Below are 22,639 nucleotides of genomic sequence, written 5' to 3' on the forward strand. Positions count from 1 at the left end.
GTGCTGGACCCATCTCATCACGTGACTTCTCACATGTCTCTTCCCAGCTGGCTTCCCGCACTACCGTCTGTGAACAAGAGAACTTCATCCTGGGGATTTTCACAGACTCCTGTCTGCATCCAGCCAAGGTCCAGAGCTACAGACCCCGTTCTTAGCAAGGCAGGACAACACAGAGCAAGCCAATACGGACAGATCTGCCACATTAGAGAGGGGGAACAATGCCTCAGGACTTGAATGGAAAACTTTCCCTGAAATAGATTTGCTGCAGGAAACAGGAGAACATTTTAAAATATATTTGTTCCATAGTCTTAAAAAAACAGAAACTTGAGCTGAGGCAAGAAGAGACTGCATGGAAACCAAAATCACAAGAGAGCCAAACTGAAATGTTTGTTGGAGACAGAACAGCAAATCTGATGCTGCAGACCGTCCTACTGTTGACATGGGGAAGGAATCTGAGAAGTGATCCCAGGACATGGAGGCAAGGAATGAAAGTGCTGACCAAGGTATTAGAGAGAGTCGCAAAGCCAAATTGTGAATAATCAGCCTCCCCAGAGGAGAAAGCCGCACAAAAGAAACAGAATAAATAACTCAAAGGAAAATAGAGAAAAGAAAAGAAGTTAATGTGTACTGGAAGAATCTTTCCGCAATATTTAAAAGAAACCTGAGTCTGGAGATTTCAAAAGCAAACTCACCACGTTGTGCAGGGATGAGAAGGGATGTCCCTGGGGAGGAGTCCCTTTCCCACCCCACTTCCTCCTCCCCCCACGGACCTCCCCCCCCGCAACACCACAGGCAAACCCACTTACAAAGCCTGATTCACATCCACCTCTGCCAGGAAGCAATTTCCTGATTTTAACTGTTGCATTTCTCTCTTTAAAGCTGGCAAAGAAGCTTAATCATATTCTGCCGCTAGTGATTATAACAATGAAAGTTTCTTATGTTAGTCTAAGTCCTCTAAGAAGCAGATGCCAAGAAGGGATGAAACGTGCAAGAATGTTATGATGGGGAAACACCTGTGAGAGAATGTAGGGAGGGGGCGGGGCGGCTGGGAGTGTGGGCAGACATGACGCAAGTCTTACTCAAAGTGAAGGAGAAGGGGGGGAGGGGTAGAAGCGTCCCAGAGTGCTGTGCTGTACTTGCAAGTTTTGTCAGGCTGCTGGGGAGTCCTAGAGACAACGTCGGCCAGTAGAGGGGTCCAGCATCTCCCAGGAACCGGCCTGCACTAAGTCATGGGCTGGGAGGTGTGCATGGGAGGTATGCATCTGTGAAAACTCAGCAGTAAATTTCAGAGCGTGGAAGCTAAAGCCCTTGGGTCAGTTACGCGTTCTGTAGCTGGTCTGTCAGATACAGTCTCATGGCCACCACAATGGTCAATAAATATGAAGTCAGCAATCAATTATCAAGCAACTAAGCACCCAGTGCCACACTCAGCACACAAGAAAGTACACATGCTCCAAACACCAAAATGGTAAAGACTGCATCCTTACATTTACATAGTTCAAAATCTAGTGAGAAGACAAACACGGAAATATGCAATTACCACAGAACATGAACGTGTGAGTGTAGAGGCACGTCCCAAATGCTACAGGAACAATAAGCTCTACACGCAAAGTCAGAGATATAAATGCAGAGGAAGTAAAAGTTAAGATATGCCTTAAAGAATGTCTGGGCATGCACCAGGCAGAGATTCCAATCAAAAGGAACTCACCTATGTGTGATGGGCTCTTACTGTTTATCTCGAATATCTGCAGTCCCTCCCTAGAGCACTGGGTGTACTTCCCTATCTCATTAATGCCAGACTTGACCACATGGAATGCGAACAGGAATGGCTCCAGGCACTTCTGGGGGAAGCTTTAGTAGCCTGGCTGGTGTGTTCGCCCTGCTCTCTATTTTCTCTGACCAGAAAGGATCTGGAGAGGCGGCCCCATCAGCCTGCATTCCAGAATGAAGATGACATGAATCAGAGCAGCAGCTGTCTCTTGAAGGACACGTAGCATGAGTGAGAAATAAACCTTCGTTTCTATCACCCATTAAGATTTGTGAGCACAGCAGAACCTAGCACTCCAGCCTGTATCTGACTGAGGCACTGATGGAGGTGAGACAGAATCCTGTCATAGAGTCTCCTAACCCATAGGCAGTGGAGTCCCAGTGAGGGCTTTTAACCAGGGAGCAGAAATGAGCAGATCTGGTTTATACAGTGTGGGAAGGAAGCCTACAGGGATGCGTTGTAATTATCCAGAGAAGAGTCTCTGAGGACTAACTCAGTGACAGCGCGGGGCAGTGAGGGTACAGGAGGGGTGGGTCTCAGTGACCTGCAGTGGGAGATTGTGGTCAGTGGGAAGAGTTGTGAGTCAATGGTAGCGGCACACCCCCAGTGCACAGGGGAAGAGAGGCTTCAGGAGAGCTGAGAAAGTGTCTGATTTTTGAATCAGAAGTTCCTTCAGGACATCCATGTGACAACAGGCAGTAGGTTCTTGGAAATATATGTTTGGAGTTTGGATAGCGCTGAAGTAAGTCGCTTTAATAGCTGAATCTTAGAGAATGTTAATCTTTTCCTTTTCCCTAAATGGCCACTGTAAGTTTGGTCCATTAAGAAAAAGGTAGGTGGGGGGGGATGAATTGCCACACATAGTCAGTCAAGCTCCCTTCCAGACCACGGGGACCCCGTCACTTGCACAGTCTTTCCATATGCTCAATGGCCTTGATCATGAACTTTTTTAAAAAATAAATTTTATTTATTTATTTATTTATTTTTGGCTGCATTGGGTCTTCGTTGCTGCACACAGGCTTTCTCTAGTTGTGTTGAGCAGGGGCTACTCTTCCTTGTGGTGCGCGGGCTTCTCATTGCAGTGGCTTCTCTTGTTCCGGAGCATGGGCTCTAGGCACGTGGGCTTCAGTAGTTGTGGCTCACAGGCTCAGTAGTTGTGGCTCGTGGGCTCTAGAGTGCAGGCTCAGTAGTTGTGGCGCATGAGCTTAGCTGCTCCACAGCATGTGTGATCTTTCTGGACCAGGGCTCGAACCGTATCCCCTGCATTGGCAGGCGGATTCTTAACCACCATCAGGGAAGTCCTGATCATGAACTTTTTGTTAGCTTTTTTTTCTCCTTAACACAGATGCAGAGGGATGAGAGTTCATCTTAGGCCACATTACCATCATTGATCCTTGAATGTCCTCTTCTCTTGTGTCTTTTGAATTTTCTTTTATCTCCATCCTCCACTGCCACTTGCCAGCTCCCACCTTCCCCATGATCAACCATTCTAATTTATTTAACATATACATTTTCATTTGTTCATATTCTTTCAAGACATGTATTTTCGAGGGCTCATGATTTTTGAGGTAAGCAGTACTGTACTATATTTCACTGTGTTTCACACGTGACTCTGCATGGTATAGACAGCAATTTTCCCATCTATTTTTTGGTGATGCCATCCAGGTTGACTCCTACTTCCTACTATTGAAACCCCACAACTCAGATTGGGACTTCAATTCATGGGCCGGGACTCGAACCCAGCCAAAACTCAGATTAGGACCTGAACCCGCTGTCTTTTAATTAAAATCACACACTTGGTCTGAGGACCTATTGAAGTTCAGGCTCTTTATGCACAGAAAGAATTCAGTGAGAGACAAGTGATAGGTAAGAAGTGGATTTTTTTTTTTTTTTTTTTTTGCGGTACACGGGCCTCTCACTGTTTTGGCCTCTCCCGTTGCAGAGCACAGGCTCCGGATGCTCAGGCTCAGCGACCATGGCTCATGGGCCCAGCCACTCCACGGCACGTGGGATCTTCTCGGACCGGGGCCTGAACCCATGTCCCCTGCATCGGCAGGTGGACTCTCAACCACTGCGCCACCAGGGAAGCCCCAGAAGTGGATTTATTTAGAGAGGTACACACTCCAGAGACAGAGTGTGGGCCATCTCAGAAGGCAAGAGGCCCTAAAATATGGTGTGGTTAGTTTTTATGGGCTTGGTAATTTCATAGGCTAATGAGTGGGAGGATTATTCCAACTATTTCGGGGAAGAGGCAGGGACTTCCAGGAATTGGGCCACCGCACACTTTCTGGCCTGTCATGACGCCTGTGGGTGTGTTATTTAGCATATGTTAATCCATTACAATGAGTGTATAACAAGGCTCAAGGTCCACTGGAAGTTGAATTTTCTGCCATCTTGGACCTAGTTGGTTCTAACCAGTTTATGTCATATCCAAGGCCACGTTGTTCTTTTAAAGGTTGTGTCCTGCCCTCTTCCTTCTTGTTTCACTCTCACAGTGAACTCTGCACACACCTCCCCTGTATCCTTTGCAGTAATTTCTTTAGAATGTATAGGTAGGTGCATAGTATACCTACCGTACACATTCTTCACCTGACGTAGCAGATGGCCCCAAGGTGGCTACCAGTCTACCCTCCACTCACTTGTGCATGGACACTCCCAAACCCTCACATCTCTGCCAACACTTGGCATTATGCAGCATTCTAATTTTTGCCAATCTAGAAGTATTAAGTGATACCTCATTTTTTAAAAATTTCTGTTTTAATGATTTTGAATGAGTTTAAGCATCTCTTCGTATCCTAGCTTGGCTTTGTTTTCCTCTTCTCTTTCTAGTTTCTAGAATTTACTGGTTTCTTGAAAATAGAGATTAATGTTTTATTATTATTGCTGTTTTTACTGATTGGCAGTATTTTCTTTTGCATTCTAGATAGGAATTGTGTATCACCTTTACACCTTTTATAATTATCCCACAGTCCTTGGATATTCTGATGTGTGGGGGTTTTTTTTTCTCTCTCTCTCTCTCTTTGTTTTCCCATTTGGGAAGTTTCTTTTTTTTTCTTAATTAATTAATTATTATTATTATTATTTGGCTGCATTAGATCTTCGTTGCTGTGCGTGGGCTTACTCTAGTTGTGGCAAGCGGGGGCTACTCTTCGTTGCGGTGCACGGGCTTCTCATTGCGGTGGCTTCTCTTTGTTGCGGAGCATGGGCTCTAGGCACACGGGCTTCAGTAGTTGTGGCATGCGGGCTCAGTAGTTGTGGCTCGCGGGCTCTAGAGCACAGGCTCAGTAGTTGTGGCAAGCAGGCTCAGTAGTTGTGGCACACAGGCTTAGTTGCTCCACGGCATGTAGGATCTTCCCGGACCAGAGCTTGAACCCGTGTCCCCTGTATTGGCAGGCGGATTCTTAACCACTGCGCCACTGGGGAAGTCCCCTGGGAAGTTTCTATTGCACTGATTCTTTCCTCAGATGTGTCCGGCTGCTGGTGAGCCCATGAAAGGCAGTCTTTATTTTTGCTTCAGAGTTTCTAATTCTCATATTTCCTTTTAATTCTTTCTAAAAGTTTACATGTTCTCTAATTACATTGCTCACCGATTCTTGTATGTGGACGATTTTCCCACCAGAGTTCTTAGCATATTAATCATAGTTATTTTAAATTCTCAGTCTGACTATTCCAAAATCCCTATCCCTGCCATATCTGAGTCTGGAATTCTTTCTTTGCCTCTTTGGATTGTATTTTTTCCTTTTATCAAGCTGTGTAATTTTTTGTTGAAAGCTGGACATGAAAATAGCTGGATAAAAGAACTAAGGTTAACAGGCCTTTATATTTATATTAATATATAATATAAGGTTTTATATTTATCTGGGTAGGAGGTAGGCTGTGTTTAACGTTTGTAGAGGTCAGAAACTTAAATCTTCTCTGAGAATTTTTAGCAAAAAAGCTGCTCACCTGTATTCTTTGTGTTTTCCTAGATACTCCTCCTAGAGGCTGAGCCTCGCAGCCAGTTCAGTTGTAAACTCCCATTATTACACCAGAGAGCTACTGATGTGGCCACCTGGTGTGGTGTGTGGAGGGGGGAAAGCATTCTAGAATTCTATTATCCCATCTCGGTCTTTTTGTGAGTCAGTGCTCCTGGGCTGTGACCTCCACAAGTGACTCTCAGTTTCCTGCCACCTCCCCACCCTTAAGACCTTAAGTAAGACAGGAAGGCTAGAAAAAGGTAGAATTGGGTATATTCCATCCCGATGTGGAAGGCTGGAGAAGGCTGGAGTTGGGTATTTCCCTCCCCCGCAGTCCCCCTTGGTTAAGGCTGTGGTAAAACCCAAGTTGCTTAGACTCTGTCAAAATAGTTTTTCTTGAGGGCAGGTCTTTGTTAAGGAGAATGGAATGCCCTGGGTGTGTATCAAAATGGTAATGTTTCCTCTCCCGGCCGAGAAGCATGAGGGTTTTTTCTCCTATCTTTACCCTGAGAACCTGGTAGGGCTTCTGGAGGTAAAATTAAAGCTGGGTCTCCAGGAGTTCTTATCTTGCAAGCTGGCCCAGGCTTAAGCTCCCATCTTCCAGCTGCTCTTTCCAACAGCAGCTTTGCTCCCAGTAAGCAGTGATTCTCTGTATCTGCCCAGCTGTCTCTCTAGTTTGGGGCATGCTAGTTTGCCCTGAGGTCAGTTCTCTGATAGATCTGAGAAAAGTTGATTTTTGTTTAAGTTCTTTTTCTTGTTCTGAGAATGGGAGTTCTGACTTCCAACGTCTTTATATGTTGGACTAGAAACCAGAAGTTGCAGGTCACTTTTAGAGATCATAAACACTTTTCTAATTCTGTCATGTTTCAATTACCCATGGTTACATTTCGTGGAATGAAAATCTTTAATTTGTCTGTCAAAACATCACCAGTATGTTTGCCTTTGAGCATGCCTTTTAAAATTGTGTTCAAGGAGACTTTTCCTGTCCCTAGTTGAAAGAATATCCTTTTATATTTTTCTCTATTGACTTTGTAATTTTGCCTTTAGCACTTGGGTCTTTAATTCACCTGGTGTCAAGGAATGATTCGGTTTTGTTTTTCTCCATAGAGTGAGCCAGTTTTCCCAATAGAATCTATGAAACAGTCCATTCTTCCCCATTTGATTTATGGTATATTAAGTTCCCATTTATACAAATGCCTTTCTCCCAGGTCTCTGTTAAATCGCCTTGGTCTATTTGTCTGTTCTTTTGCCAGTTCTGCTGTGTTTTAATGCTGTGTCAGTATCTAGTAAGACAAATCCTTCTTCTTTCTTCTTTCAAGTTGAATGTATTTAAATGTACTCTTGAAGTAAATTTATTCTGGGTTTATCTTTGAGGCTTGTTTCTCCCATCTTTAATACAAAAGGAAAACAGAGATTCCATTAAGGCAGTGTTTCAGACAAACAAACAAACCCTTTCCTTTGTATATAAGGACATAGTTATTAATCCTGTGTTGTTGGGACCTGTACGCCAGGCTGTTTCTGCAGTAGTTCCATTATAAGCCTGTCACTCCCTTTCCCCCAGCTCACTTCAGAGCAGAGGGCGTACACTTTTGACAGAGCTGGCTGAGGTGCTGATGGTAGGAAGACGGCTTTTCTGTTGGGACCACATCGTGAATTCATCAATGTCATTCTTTACAAAAGCTAGTCAACCTAAAAAGGCCCCCACTCCTAGAGGCCATCTAGCGTAACTAGCTTGTTTTCTGGGTGAAACAATTGAGGGCCAATGAGGTGAGGTTTTTCACCAAGATCTTCCAGCTTCCTCTTCACAGGCCAAGCGCCAGACCTTTTCGATCCTGAGTTCATTGCTTCACCCACATTCCCCACACCACATGGCTTTCTTCAGCGAACAGGGCAGATAGAGACTCAACATGATAAATTCTGAGAGAGAGCCAAACATAAGCATGCTGTTCATTTTATATACGTCTGATGGGTGGATGGGAATGCAAAACAGTCTTTGAGTGAGTCATCAAACGTGACTCAGGACCTTGCTTCCAGTCACAAGATGGAATCTCTTTTCTTGTTTACTGATAACTTCAGGCCTCTTGGGTTTCAGTATTTAAGTAAAATAAGGTAGATTTCAAGGTCTATTGCAAATATTTTGAGGACAGCAAAGCTCTGACAGCAGGAAAGGGACTGAATTAGAAGCTGCAGTGACCTAATTGTCCTACCATTGACAAATGACTAATTGATTCTGTACACACAGCTGCTAGAACTACAGTATGGAGATAAGGCTTGCCTGTATCCTTAATGTAAACCATGTATCATTAAAAGGTAATTTGTGGTTTCCTTTAAACTAAGAGGCTACTCTTGGATGACAGAGGTATTCATCAACCAGTAGTTGCAACAGAAGATTATCATATAGCTTTCTATTAAGAAAAAAATTAATTTACCAAGAAATAATAGCACATAAGGTAATATATATTGTGTTTATTAGAAGTTATATTTTATACTATTTCAAATGTTTTATGATTCTTCCACCCTAGGAAAACAGACGTTTATATTTTTGGTTTTTCCTTATTTATAGGAATACATATTTTACATGGTATCAAATGATATTGTTAGTAAAAAATATCGCTCTATGAATTAACCTTAGAACTTTTTTTGTGTTTGAATGCTCCTTGCAGTTTGGTGAGGTAATTTTTTTTGCACCTATATTAGAGCTGACCAGAACCACAGACTGGACTGCAGAGCTGACTTTGGCCTGGACAAAGACGTCTTGGTGCTGGACAACCTTCCCTTCTGGGCAGACAGCTCTTTGAGTTAGCCAGCATGAAATCAGTAATTTCATTCTCTTGGTTCAGATGAAATGAAACTATGCAGGAAAGGTACTTTGGGGCTTATAAGGTGATATGTTTTGAGGTCCCATAGAGAGCAGTTTGGTGATACTTCTCCAATCTTAAGCTGTAAGCTGAGAAAAGTCTGATAATAAGAATGTGGCAAAATCTATGTACCAAGGTCTTCATTACAGCATTATTTATAGTAACGAATAATTAGAAACAACTTAAATATTCAGCCATACAGAACATACTATTCATTAATATGGTATTTTAAGCAGCTACATAAAAGGTTGCTTTTAAAGACAAATGACAGGAAATATTTATGTTGAACAAATAAAGACATTTGAATGTGTCAACCTTAAAAATGAAATAACATTGTTTTTTTTGGTTTTTTTTTTTTTGGTTTTTTTTTAAATAAGGCAAGATGAGTTTATTTGGGAATTGCAGAGAACTGCGATTCGGGACATGCAAGCTACAGGGAGCCAAACGCAAGTCCAAAGAGACCAAGGGAAAGTCAGCCTTTTTAGGTTTTAGGAGGAACCAGGAGATGGTTGCTTTGAATAAAAGTTCACTGGAGGTGGGCTTCCCTGGTAGCGCAGTGGTTGAGAGTGTGCCTGCCGATGCAAGGGACATGGGTTCGTGCCCCGGTCCGGGAAGATCCCACATGCCGCGGAGCGGCTGGGCCCGTGAGCCACGGCCGCTGAGCCTGCACGTCCAGAGCCTGTGCTCCACAACGGGAGAGGCCACAACAGTGAGAAGCCCGCGTACCGCAAAAAAAAAAAAAATTGTGCTGACTGCATATATTCCCCCTTCACCAAAATCACATATTGATATATACTGACCTTCCCCCTACCTCTTTGGAGCAGTTTCTCCAGAAACTGAAATGCTGTCTCCCGGGCTATAGTCCTCATTTTGCCCCAAATAAAACTTAACTCACAACTCTGACACTGCGCAATTTTTTTTTTAGTCGGCATTACTTTTACAAAAATTACCTTTAAGACAAAGAATAATCTTCACAATAATTTATGACATGAAGAGAGAAAATGAAAGTGTTTATGCAAGACAGATACACGCTTTGCCACAAGTATTTCACACTGAAGTATTTCTTGAACTTCTAAAATTGAAAATGAGTTATGCATTTGATGACATTATACATTGTTGTGTGAGTAGTATGTTGTCTAGCAGATAATTTGTAAGTATATTACAAAACCAGCTCATTTGAAAGATGAAAGTGATGTTTTTTAATTGTTAGTATGTCATGATTTTATAATGTCATATTTTTACTTGTTATTTATTGTATGATTTCTATTAAAATAGAAATATATGATTTCTATTAAAAGAAATCATGTCTCAAAAATTTTGAAATTAGAAACAAAATTTTAATCTGTTTGAAAAACTTCTAAAACTATCAGAGCCGAGAGGAGCTTGAGAAGACATGACAACTAAATATAATGGACATTAGATAAAAACCAAGGAAATCTGAAAAAGGTGTAGACTTTATTTATTAAAATGTTTCAATATCAGTTTATTACTGTAACAAATGGACCACACTAGTATGAGATGTTAATAATGTGGTATATGGCAACTCTTCATACTCTGCAAGTTTTCTGTAAACTTAAAATTTTTCTAAAAAATATGTATAAACAATAGCTTCTAAATGAAATTTCAGTCATGTAACCACCCCCATAATCAAATATATAGAGCATTTCTATCACACTTAAAAGCCTCCTCCTGCCTCTTTTGCAGTCAGCCCTCTTCTCCCCATCCCAGCCCCTGGAAACCACTGATTTCATTTATGTCCCTATAATTGTGCCTTTTCCAGAATGTCAGATGAATATAATCATACAGTATCCATCCTAGAATATGTAACCTTTGTGTCTGGCTTCTTTCCATTAGCATAATGTTTTTTAACTTACTGATGCATGTATCCATAGTTCCTTCATTATTATCACTGAGTACATTGACGGTTGTATCTCAAATTGTTTATGCATTTACTAGTTGATAAACATTTGGACTGTTTCCAGTTTGGGGCTATTATGAATAAAGCGGAAGCAAACATTCACTGACAGGTCTTTGTGTAGGCAAACGTTTTCATTTCTCTTGAGTAAATACCTAGGGTAGGGATGGGTCATATGTTAACTGTATGTTTAACTTCAAAAGTAACTGCTAAAATACTTTCCAATCTATTTGTACTGTTTTGACTTCTGACAGATAATGTACAGGTGTTCCAGTTTCTCCACATTCTTGCCAGGAATTAGTGTTAAAAAATATTTTCCATTTTAGGCCATCTAGTAGGTATATAGTAGTGGTGGATTTAACTTACGTTTCCCTGATAACTAATAACATGGAGCATCTTTCTATGTGCTCACTTGCCATCCACATACATTCTTCTCTGAAGTATCCAATTTTTGCCCATTTAAAAATTGAGTTGCTTATCTCTTATTATTGGATTGTAAGTATTCTTTATATATCCTGGGTATAATTCTTTTACCTTATATCAAGTTTTTAAAGATTTTCTTCCAATATGTCTTTTCATCTTATTAACAGTGTGTTTTGAAAGCATAGCTTAAATTTTGTTAAAATCCAGTTTATCAGTATTTTTCATTTTATGATTATGCTCAAGATCTAAGCAATATTTGCCTAGCCTAAGCTTCTAAAGATTTTTGCATATGCTTCATTCTTAAAGTTTTAGAATTTAAGGTCTTATATTTAGGTTTATGATACATTTTTTTACATCTTTATTGTAGTATGATAGTTTACAAAGCTGTGTTATTTTCTGCTGTAGAACAAAGTGAATCAGCTATATGTATACATATATCCCCATATCCCCTCCCTCTTGAGCCTCCCTCCCACCCTCCCTATCCCACCCCTCTAGGTGGTCACAAAGCACCGAGCTGATCTCCTTGTGCTATGCAGCAGCTTCCCACTAGCTATCTATTTTACATTTGGTAGTGTATATATGTCAGTGCTACTCTCTCACTTCATCCCAGCTTTCCTTTCCCCCAGTGTGTCCTCAAGTCCATTCTCTACGTCTGCATCTTTATTCCTTCCCTGCCACTAGGTTCATCAGTACCATTTCTTTAGATTCTGTATATATGCATTAGCATACGATATTTTTCTCTTTCTGACTTAGTTCACTCTGTATGACAGACTCTAGGTCCATCCACCTCACTACAAATAACTCAATTTTGTTCCTTTTTATGGCTGAGTAATATTCCATTGTATATATGTGCCACATCTTCTTTATCCATTCCTCTGTCGATGGACACTTAGGTTGCTTCCATGTCCTGGCTATTGTAAATAGAGCTGCAATGAACATTGGGGTGCATGTATATGATACTTTTTTTTTTTTTTTTGCGGTACGCGGGCCTCTCACTGTTGTGGCCTCTCCCGTCACGGAGCACAGGCTCCGGACACGCAGGCTCAATGGCCATGGCTCACAGGCCCAGCCACTCCGCGGCATGTGGGATCTTCCCGGACCGGGGCACGAACCCGTGTCCCCTGCATCGGCAGGCAGACTGCGCCACCAGGGAAGCCCCTATGATACATTTTTGTGTTAATTTTTTTTTACATAGGGAAAGGTAAGTGTTGAGTTGATTTTTCTTTACTTTCCTTCTGTTTTCTTTCTCTTTCTTTCTTACACTCTGTCACTCTTTTTTTTTTTTTTTGGATATATCCAATTATTATATTATATCCAATTATTCCAGTACCTTTATTTTAATACTACCCCTTTCCCTCATTAGGTTAGCTTGGCATCTTTTATTAAAATGAAATAACATAGATGTATGGTTTCAATGGCCTAAAAATAGGTAAACCCATTTGGGGAGTAAATACTATTTACTTTTGTGTTTACTGTTCTACACACAATGTTCAGAATCCACTCAAAAATTATGAAGCAGAACAAACACAAATAAGATCAACCTTAAGAGAAAAAGGAAGCAACAAAGTCAGAACCACAAAAGATCCAGATACTGAAACTATCAGATGGATATTTCAAATAACTATGACTTATGTGCTAAAAGATCTAACAGAAAAGACAAAAACACAGAGAAAATAAGGGGAATTTTACCAGATAAATATAAACTATAAAAAGGTTCAAATGTAGATGGTAGAAAAATGCACACACACACAATATCAGAAATGAAGAATTCCTTAAGTGGGTTTATCAGCAGACAGGACACAGCTGAAGAAAGAATCAGTGAACACACTAGGTCAATAGAAATTATCCAAACCAAAACACAAAGAGAAAAAAGGGTGAATAAAATAGAGTATCCAGGAGCTGTGAGACAATATCAAACTGTCTAACATACATGAAATTGATGTCTCCAAAGAAGAAGAAGAAAGAGAAAACATGACAAAAAAGATACTTTAGGAAATAATGGCCAAGAATTTTCCAAAATTAATTAAAGAAAAGAAAACATATAAATCTAAGAAACTCAAACACCAATTAGGATACACACACACACACACACAACACACACACTACAGTCAAATTGCTGAAAAACAAAGATAAAGAGTAAATCTTGAAAGCATCAGAGGAAGGAGAAGACACATGACACACAGGAAAACAAACACAAGGATGACAACAGACTTCCCCAAAATATGCAACCTGGAAGACAATGGACTGACAATTTTCTTGAAGTGCTTTCTTTGTTTTAAGAAGCATGCAAGATTTTCAACAAATGGTCTACTAATTTTTTAGACTTAATTTTTTTAAAGCAGATTTAGGTTTACAATAAAATCAAGAGGAAGGTACAGAGATTTCCCATATACCCCACCATCCCAAACATGTGTAACCTCCCCAATCATCAATATCACTCAGCAGAATGGTACATTTTTTAAAAACAAGAATGGACCTACACTGACATACCATAATCATCCAAAGCCCATGGCTTACCTAGAGCTTCACTCTTGATATTGTATATTCAATGAGTTTAGACAAATGTATAATGATATATACCAATTATTAAAATATACAGAAAACTTTTACTGCCCTAAAAATCCTCTGTGCTTTGCCTATTCATCTCTGCTCCCACCCAAAGATTGACATCTTTAAAGTATTAATATTTTTAAAAACTCCATCCAGAATTCTATACTCAGTGAAAATATACTTCAAAAATAAAGGCCAACTGAAAAGTTTTTCAGAAAAACAACATAAGCTGAAGATAAAGGAAGTTCTTTAGGCCAAATAAGGATGACAATAAATCAAAACACCAAAGTACAGAAATGAATGAAGAGTGCTATAAATATAAATGGTAAATACAAGGGTAAATATAAAGTATATTATTCCTTATTTTAAATTACTTTAAAAGATAATTGACTTCCTAAAGCAAAAAACAATAATGTATTGTGGGGTTTATTATATAGAGAGAATTAAAATCTATGACAAATATAGCACAAAAAATGCAAGAGAATAAACCTTATGGTTGTAAGGTTTTAACACTATATGTGAACTTATAATTTCCAGTTGACTGTGATGAGTTAAAAATGTACATTTAAACTCTAGAGCAACCACTAGAAAGTTCAAAGAGATGTTGTGAGTGGTGTAGCAAGATGATGGAATAGGAGTTTTCTACCATCATCCCCCCATAGAAGTGTCACATTTGACAACTACCCACGGACAGGAGCACTTTTGTGGGACTCCAGGATTTTGGCAGAGAAATTCATCATCAGAGAAGAAATCCTAGAATTCATCATCAGAGAAGAAATCCTAGAATAGATGCACTGAAGAAAGAAAAAAGATAGTTTCACTTTAACCATGTAATTTCTCTCCAGAGAAGGCACAGTTTAGTGCCAAGAGAGCCCCCCTTGGCCCACAGTGTCTCCCATGTGGGAAAGTGAGAGCATAGTGAGTGAGCACACAGCTACCCCAGACATGTGAAGTGCTGTTCAAGAGGCCCACTTCTTTACTGTCTCTCCCAGATTACTGAGGTGATCAGCACAGCTGAGAGGTTGAGACAGGCTGGGAGTAGGAAAGAGAGGCCCATATCCCACCAACTGCTCTGCAATCTCCATCAGGAAGACTGCCATGATCCACCTGTGATGCCTCTCTTATTGATCCCCAAATGGCCCAGGGCGCCCAAACACTCCACATGCCTCACTCCCTTTTTCCTCTGGCTGAGTCCCCAAAAGCACCTGTGCAGACAGTGAGTGCAAATATTTCACACAGATAGCAGGACTAGATGAAGGCCCACATACCGGACACTACCTTAAGGAAAACCAACAGGAAGCACCAAGTCTGGCTTTGCAGGATCAAAAGAAGGCTCTTAAGAATTCTTCCTCAGAGGGGAACAAGAGGTGTGGAGTAGATGAATCCATAGAGAAGGTCTGAGAGACCCTCAGAATCCCTAACCAGGCTGACTGGTGAAGGCATTTCCTTCCCAAAGCTAGTCAATAAAGAGTGGAGGAGGTGACTGCATCTTCAAATGTGAGGACAGAAAGACAAGACTCAAGACATCAAAAAACATGAAAAATCCTTTGGTACTGTGAATCAAAGGAAGACAGTATTATTTCAATAACCAGCCCCAAAGAAATGGAGATGTGTGAATGGTCCAGCAAAGATTCCAAATTATTGTTTTAAGGAAGCTCCGCGAGCTACAAGAGAACATAGACAACTCATCACAATCAGGAAAAACACATGAACAGAATGAGAAGTTCAATAAAGAGACAGAAACTATTATAAAAGAACCTAAGAGAAGAGTTGAAGAACATAGTGAAGTGCAAATTCACCAGTAAAGAGTGTCAAAACAGATTTGATCAAGTAGAAGAAAGAATTCATGAACTCAAAGGCAAGTCATTTAAAATTATGCATCAAAGATTTCCTGTAGAAAAGAAAAAGAGATAAAGAAGTTCCCTGACCAAAAAAAAGTTGAGGCAGTTCATCACCTCTAGACCTACCTTACAAGAAATGCTAAAGGGAGCTCTTCAAGCTGAAACAAAAGGACACTAATTAGCAACGTGAAAACATGTGAAAATATAAAACTCACTTTTCCTGTAAGGAAAGCACATTGTCAAATTCAGAGTACTCTGATACAGTAATTGTGTGAAAATAACTTAAAAATCTAATATAAAATTTTTTAAAGTGTTAAAAATAATTTTAGCTATAATAATGTATTAATGTTTACACCATATTAAAATGTAAATTGTGACATCAAAAACATAAACTGTGGGATTTTTTATAGTTTTGCATGCAGTTAATTTGTTGGCTGTTGTAACTATAAGATGTAACTATAAGTTGTTTTTTATAAGCCTCATGGTAACCACAAAGCAAAAACCTATAGTAAGTACACAAAAATAAAGAGAAAGGAATGAAAGCATAGCACTACAGAAAATCATCAAATCACAAAGGAAGAAAGAAAGAGAGGAAGAAAGAAGTTACAAAATAGCCAGAAAACAATTCACAAATCGGCAATGGTAAGTCCATAACTATAAATAATTACTTTAAACATAAATTATATATTAAATTATCTGAGCAAAAGACGTAGGGTGGCTGATTGGATTTAAAAAAAAAGATCCAACTATATGCTGCCCACAAGAGACTCAACTTCAGCTTTAAGGACTCACACAGATTGAAACTGAAGGTATGGAAAAAGATGGTCCATGCAGATGGAAACTAAAAAAGTGAGCAAAGGTAGCTATATTTATGTCAGACTTTAAGTCAGAAACTACCACAGTTGTTCATAATATTTCCTTATACTCTGTTTTGCTTCTATAAAGTTGATAGTAATATTCTCTCTCTCATCCTTGATGTTAGTAACTTGAGCCTTCTCCCTTTTTTTCTTGGCCAGTCTAGCTAAAGGTTTGTTATTAGTGTTGATCTTTTCCAGAAACCAATTTCTTTTTTTTTATTTTTCTATTGTTTTCTGTATCCTAAATAATAAATTTCAACTTTATCTTTGCTATTTTTTTTCTTTGTGTTTGCATTGGCTTTAGATCACTCTCCTTTTGCCAGTGTCTTAAGGTGGAATATTAGGTTTTTGAATTGAGATCTTGTTGATATAGACATTTACAGCCATAAATTTTGCCCTAAGCACTGTTTTAGCTGCATTCCATAGTTTTGGTATTTTGTGTCTTCATTTTCAATCATCACAAAGTATTTTTAAATCTCCTTTGTGATCTTCTCTTCAGATATTTAGCTGTGTGTTGCTTGATATCCACATATTTGTTAATTTTCCAAATTTATTTGTTTTTTATTTTGAATTTTATTTTATTGCAGTCAGAAAATATATTTTGTTTTACTTCAGTCCTTTTAATTCTACTGGGGCTTGTTTTATGGCCTAGCACATTAGTATATCCTGGAGTTCATTCCATGTAAACTTTGAGAAAAATGTGTGTTCTACTGTTGTTGAGTGTGTGTTCTACAGATGTTCTACAGTTTGGTCTGTAGACTAGACTTGAGGTCTTCTATTTCCTGTTCTTCTGTCTAGTTGTTTTATCCATTATTAAAAATGGAGTATTAAAGTCCTCAACTATTATTATTGAATTGTTGATTTCTTTTATCAATTCTGTTATCAACTTTGTTTTATTTATTTTGTTACTCTATTGTTAGGTGCATGTATGTTTATAATTGTTATATCTTTCTGTTGGATTGGTCCTTTTATAAAATTTATAGAATTTTAATATGTATAAAATGTCTCTATGTCTAGTAATATTTTTTTGTTCTCAAGTACATTTTTCTCATATTAGTATAACCACTCCAGCTTTCTTATGTTTGTTGCTTACATAAGGAAAGAAAATATATATTTCTATTGTTTGTTCTATTAACCTTCCTTTTTGCAATTTCTGGTTCTCTTCTTGTTCTTGTAGATTTGAATTGTTCTCTGCTGTCATTTCCTTACTCCAATATAGCTTTGCTCCCATTCACCTCTTTCATGCTGGTATTGTCAAATATATTACATTTCTATATGTTACAATCCTAACAATACATATATGTGTATACTGTTTTATACAGTTGATAGTTATATAAATTAAGTGATAAACTATGAATTTATACTGCCTTTCACAATTACATAATTATCTTTACTGGTACTGTTTATTTCTTTGTATAAATTTAAGTTACTGTGTGGAGTCACTTGCTCTAGGTCTGAAAACCTTATTTTAGTATTTCTTACACAGCAGGTCTGCTAACAATATATTTTCTAAAATTTTGTGTATCTTGAAATTTTTTATTTTACCCTCATTTTTGAAATATGGTTTTGGTGGAGATAAGATTCTCTTTTGACAGTTTTCTTTTAGGAATTTGAATACGTTGTGCCATTGCCTTCTGGCCTCCATTGTTTCTAGTGATCAGTCAGCTGTTCATTTTACTGGAGTTCCTAAAAACATGAAGGTTGTTGCTTTCAAGAGTTTGTCTTACACTGTGATGTGTCTGCATGTGAATCTCATTGGGTTTATACTACTTGCAGTTGGATGAATTTTAGATACGTGTTTTTCATCAAATTTTGAGTTTTCAGCCATTATTTTTAAAAACATTTTTCTATTCCTTTCTATCTTTCCTCTAACTCTTTAATCCCATTACACATATGTTGTTGTAGTTTATGGTATCCCACTTTCTCTAAAGCTCTGTACATCTTTTTTTAAATTATTTTGTTGTTGTTCAGATTGCATGATCCCTCTCACTTTAAATTCAGTGATTCTTTGTTCTGCCAGCTCAAGTCTACGCTGAGCCCTTTTAGTAAAATTTTTATTTTAGTTATTGTATTTTTCAAGTTCATATTTTCCATTTGGTTCTTTTCATAATTTATCTCTCTTAATTGTTATTCTTTATTTGATGAGTCATATTAGAACTTCCTTTATTGCTTTAAGCACTGTTTATTTTAGTTCTTTGAAGTCTTAACTGCTTCTTTGAAGTCTTTCTCTTTTAAGTTTGAAATCCGTACACTCTCAAAGGCAGTTTCTGTTGCCAGCTTTTTTTCTTGTGTATGGAACACATTTTCCTTTTTATTTGGAAATCTTGTAATTTTTTGTTTAAAGCTGGTCATTTTGAACACACTGTTTTAGCAACAATGGATGCTGATCCCTCCCACCCTGCTCCCATACTTTTTGCAAGGCATCTTGTTGCTTTGTTAATGCTTTTCGTTTGTTTGTTTGTTTAGTGGCTGCTGAACTATGTAATGACGTATAATTCCCTGCAGTGTACAACTTCTGATGCCACTCCTCAGAGGGTGCAGCCTGGAGCACGTGCAGTTACTCTGCAATTGTAGTGGATTTAGCAGGGTTCCATTTGACTTTCTCCTTCCCTGTGATTATGTTAAACTGTCTGCCTACCTTGGTATCACATCCAGCTCTCAGTCTCCATTAATTGCTGGCTGACTGTTTTCAATAAGCTTTTGGGCATAAAATGCTACCTATTCTGACCCAAATCCTTGAGCCCACTTGTTGAGGTTTGTTCTGACCACAGGAGGGCTCTTTTTCACTGTCTCTTTCCCTGGCTTTCTCTGATAAACTTCTAGCTTGTTTACACTGTAGCCTGTTGCTCTCATGAAGCTTCCAGCCTCCTTTTAATTGCTTATCATCACTGCTTACCTCCATTGTTTTCCAGAGCACCCTTAGGCTTGAATTTCTCCACACTCTGTTCTAAATAGTTCCCTTGGGTAGAGCTTTAAAGCTCTGTGTTCTTATGACCTACATATCCTGTTGGGCAAAACCTCTGTGTCACTGCTCTGGAGGTGGGGACCAGCTCAGTGGCCCTCTTCTCTCAGAGTGATACTCTGCTTCACAAACAGGTCACTGGGCTGGGGCACCTGCCTCTGGACTTCTCTGCTTTCCTCCCCTGGGATACAGACTCTGGCCTATATGCTGAGGTGAAGGCAACTGGGGTCCCAGTATTCTTGGTCTGCCATGCCTGGGTAGTTTCTGTCCTGTGAGTAGCGGTTAGGTGGAGGAAGGGATCCCCAGACCTCTCACTGCTCTTGCTTCAAATACAGCCTCTGCAACACTGAGCTGGTGGCCTGCCCCTCAAGTAGAGGCACCACAGCCCTTGACTGGGAGCTGATGGAAGAGGGAGCACTATGTTCTTGGCTACAGCTCTGCAGAGTGAAGCTTCCACTTTGCTGAGCTAGAGCGAGGAAAGAAAGAGTGAGTCATGGCTCCAATACCACAGACTTCTGCTGTTCTTACCAAGTAGATATTCTTAAACAAATGCTTCTTCCTTTCTGTGTGTGCTTCCAGAGATTTAAAATGGTTGAGTTTCTTTTCTAATTTTTACCAGCTAGGTTATTTCACTGGGGAGGGGGTCCATGGAGGTCCTTATGCCACCATTCTGGAAATTGTCTCCTAATATCATATGATTTTAAGTCAAGAGCTTCAAAATTAGTGAAGCATATACATTGTGCTCAATAAAAAACATATATATGCAATAAGTTTTATTTTTATGTATTATTTATTATTTATGTATTAGTTATCTATTGGTGCATTGAAAATCGCAACAAAACTAAGTGTCTAATAACAACGTTCATTCTGCTTATGAATCTGCATTTTGACAGGGCTCCATGGGGATTCATTTTTGCATTACTCCATGTCAGCTAGGGTTCCTCAAAGCTTGGGAATTGGAATAATCTACGGGCTTGCCCATTCATACTTCTGATGGGTGATGTTGGAGGCTAGAATAGCTGGGGCTTTGGGGGTATCTCTCTATATCTTGTGTACATTTGTGGCCTGTCCATGTATGCTTCAGTATGTTTCAGCGTAGCTGACCTTTTAAATGTCACCTGAGGGCTTCTAAGACATGTGTCCTGAGAGAGTCAGGTGGCAGCTCTATGACCTTTTATGATCTAGCCTTGGAAGCCATGCAGTAGTCAGAGGCCCACCAGATTCAATAGGGGGTAACAGGGCTTCCCTGGTGGTGCAGTGTTTGGGAGTCCACCTGCCGATGCAGGGGACACGGGTTCGTGCCCCGGTCCGCGAAGATCCCACATGCCGCGGAGCGGCTGGTCCTGTGAGCCATGGCCGCTGAGCCTGCGCGTCCGGAGCCTGTGCTCCGCAACGGGAGGGGCCACAATACTGAGAGGCCCACGTACCGGAAAAAAAAAAAAAATAGGGGGTAACACAGACAAAATTTCTTCTGGAAGGAGTGTCAACAGTACAACTGGAGAAGAATGCATGGGATGGGATGCATTGGTATGGCTGCTTTGGGAAAATACTACCTGCAACAGGGGTAAAAGCTAACAGGTTGCTATTTATTGTTAGGAAATATAAAACTTTTAAATAATTTAAAATATAATTCACCTTTCTTTTTTAAATTCTATTTTATTTGTTTATAATGTATGTATTTCAGTAGAATATGCATGTAATTTATAAATAAGTAGTCACATAATGGGATTCTCTTCAAATTCCTTATTTTTTTTTTTTCTTTGCTGTACGCAGGCCTCTCACTGTTGTGGCCTCTCCCGTTGCGGAGCACAGGCTCCGGACGCACAGTCTCGGCGGCCATGGCTCACGGGCCCAGCCGCTCCGCAGCATGTGGGATCTTCCTGGACCGGGGCACGAACCCGTGTCCCCTGCATCGGCAGGCGGACTCTCAACCCACTGCGCCACCAGGGAAGCCCCTCAAATTCCTTTTAATAATGTATTGTATGATCAAAAAATTTAGAAAACTCTAATACAGAAATTCAAAATCAGGTTGAGTGATTTCCTCAGCAGTACACCAATATATATATATTATGATAAAATTATTTTGTGATAACTTCCAAACAAGTATAAAACCCAAACTATTGGAACAGAATTATAATAATAATTAGCATCTGGTAAGAACACCCTATGTGTCAGGCATAGTCTTATGAATTTTACATATATTACATAAACACATAAATATTTACATTTAGTTCTCTTAATAACTATATGAACCAGGTATTTATTATTTCTCTTTTGCAGATGAGAAAATGGAATCTTGGAACGGATAAGTCAGCCAGCTTGTATGACAGAGCTGAACTCCAGAGCCCGTAATCTTAACTACCGTACAGAGAAATGAGACTTTTACAGGTGTCTATTGTGGTGTGTGTTTTTAGGAAAGTCTGTTTAGGGCCCAAAGCAGTGGTATGTGGAAAATATTTAACAACCAGCCCCCCAAAAAGAAACTGTAGGCAAGTATATATGTACATCTGTTTATTATAATTTTTACTGACCCAAAGGAGATGCCCACATAATTTACAAATAAAAGATATATATTCTTTATCTTAATTCCATAACCTATAACTTCAGTGTGACTTGCTATTTCTTGCAAAATGCAACCTATACTTCTACTGCTCAAAAACAATGTAACAAAATCAGATGATGAGTAAATGCTAGATTACTGTCTAATCAGCAAAGAAATTATTCATACTGTCAGAAAAAGGGTAGTTTCAACATGAATGTTGGTTGATAATTTTGTTTGGGCTAATGAGTCAGATGGAAGTGAAACAATGAAGATGTATGTCAATGAAAATAAGTGGAGGAAGCCAACTTTTTTAAGACATTACTACTATTTAGCAGAGGCATAAGTGTATTAAATACAGTAGGTTTCTAGAATATGCTCCCAGATACAAGAAGTATTCCTTAATTTTTTATCGTGGTAAATTGCAATATACATAACATAAAATTTACCATCTTAACCATTTATAAGTGTACAATTCAGTGGCCTTAAGTACATTCACATTGTTGTACAATCATCACCACTATTCATCCTCAGAATTCCTTCATCACCCCAGACTAGAACTCTGTACCCCATGAAACAGTAACTCCCTATTCACCCCTCTCCAGGTCCCCAGAAACCACAATTCTACTTTCTTTCTATATGAATTTGCCTATTCTAGGTACCTCATATAAGTGGAATCATATAATAGTTGTCCTTTGGGGTCTGGCTTATTTCACTTAGCAAAATGTTGTAGCATGTGTCTGAATTACATTCCTTTTAAGGCTGTATAGTATTCCATCGTATGTGTATATCATATTTTATTCATCGTTCATTTACCAGTGGACATTTGGGTTGTTTCCACCTGTTGGCTATTGTGAATAATGCTGCTATAAACATTGGTGTACAAATATTGATTTGAGTCTTTGCTTTCAATTTTTGGGGGTATATACCCAAAAGTGGTATTGCTGGATCATATGGTAATTCTATGCTT

At 39.2% G+C, this 22,639-nt stretch overlaps 1 long non-coding RNA gene across 3 annotated transcripts in view; it reads left to right on the forward strand.

The window, feature by feature from the left end:
- LOC132430854 (uncharacterized) overlaps positions 1-22,639 on the forward strand; it is a 156,156-nt gene that overhangs the window by 110,481 nt on the left and 23,036 nt on the right. For 2 of the 3 annotated variants that reach the window (XR_009520577.1, XR_009520578.1), the window contains one exon: positions 21,411-22,534. The exons of the other annotated variant lie outside the window; for it this stretch is intronic. This is a non-coding gene — a long non-coding RNA (uncharacterized lncRNA). Of the gene's footprint in view, positions 1-21,410; positions 22,535-22,639 lie in introns of those variants that run through there. 3 annotated transcript variants of the gene reach the window in all.

The sequence above is a fragment of the Delphinus delphis genome, chromosome 9 (assembly GCF_949987515.2).
Source record: "Delphinus delphis chromosome 9, mDelDel1.2, whole genome shotgun sequence".
Lineage (NCBI taxonomy): Eukaryota > Metazoa > Chordata > Mammalia > Artiodactyla > Delphinidae > Delphinus > Delphinus delphis.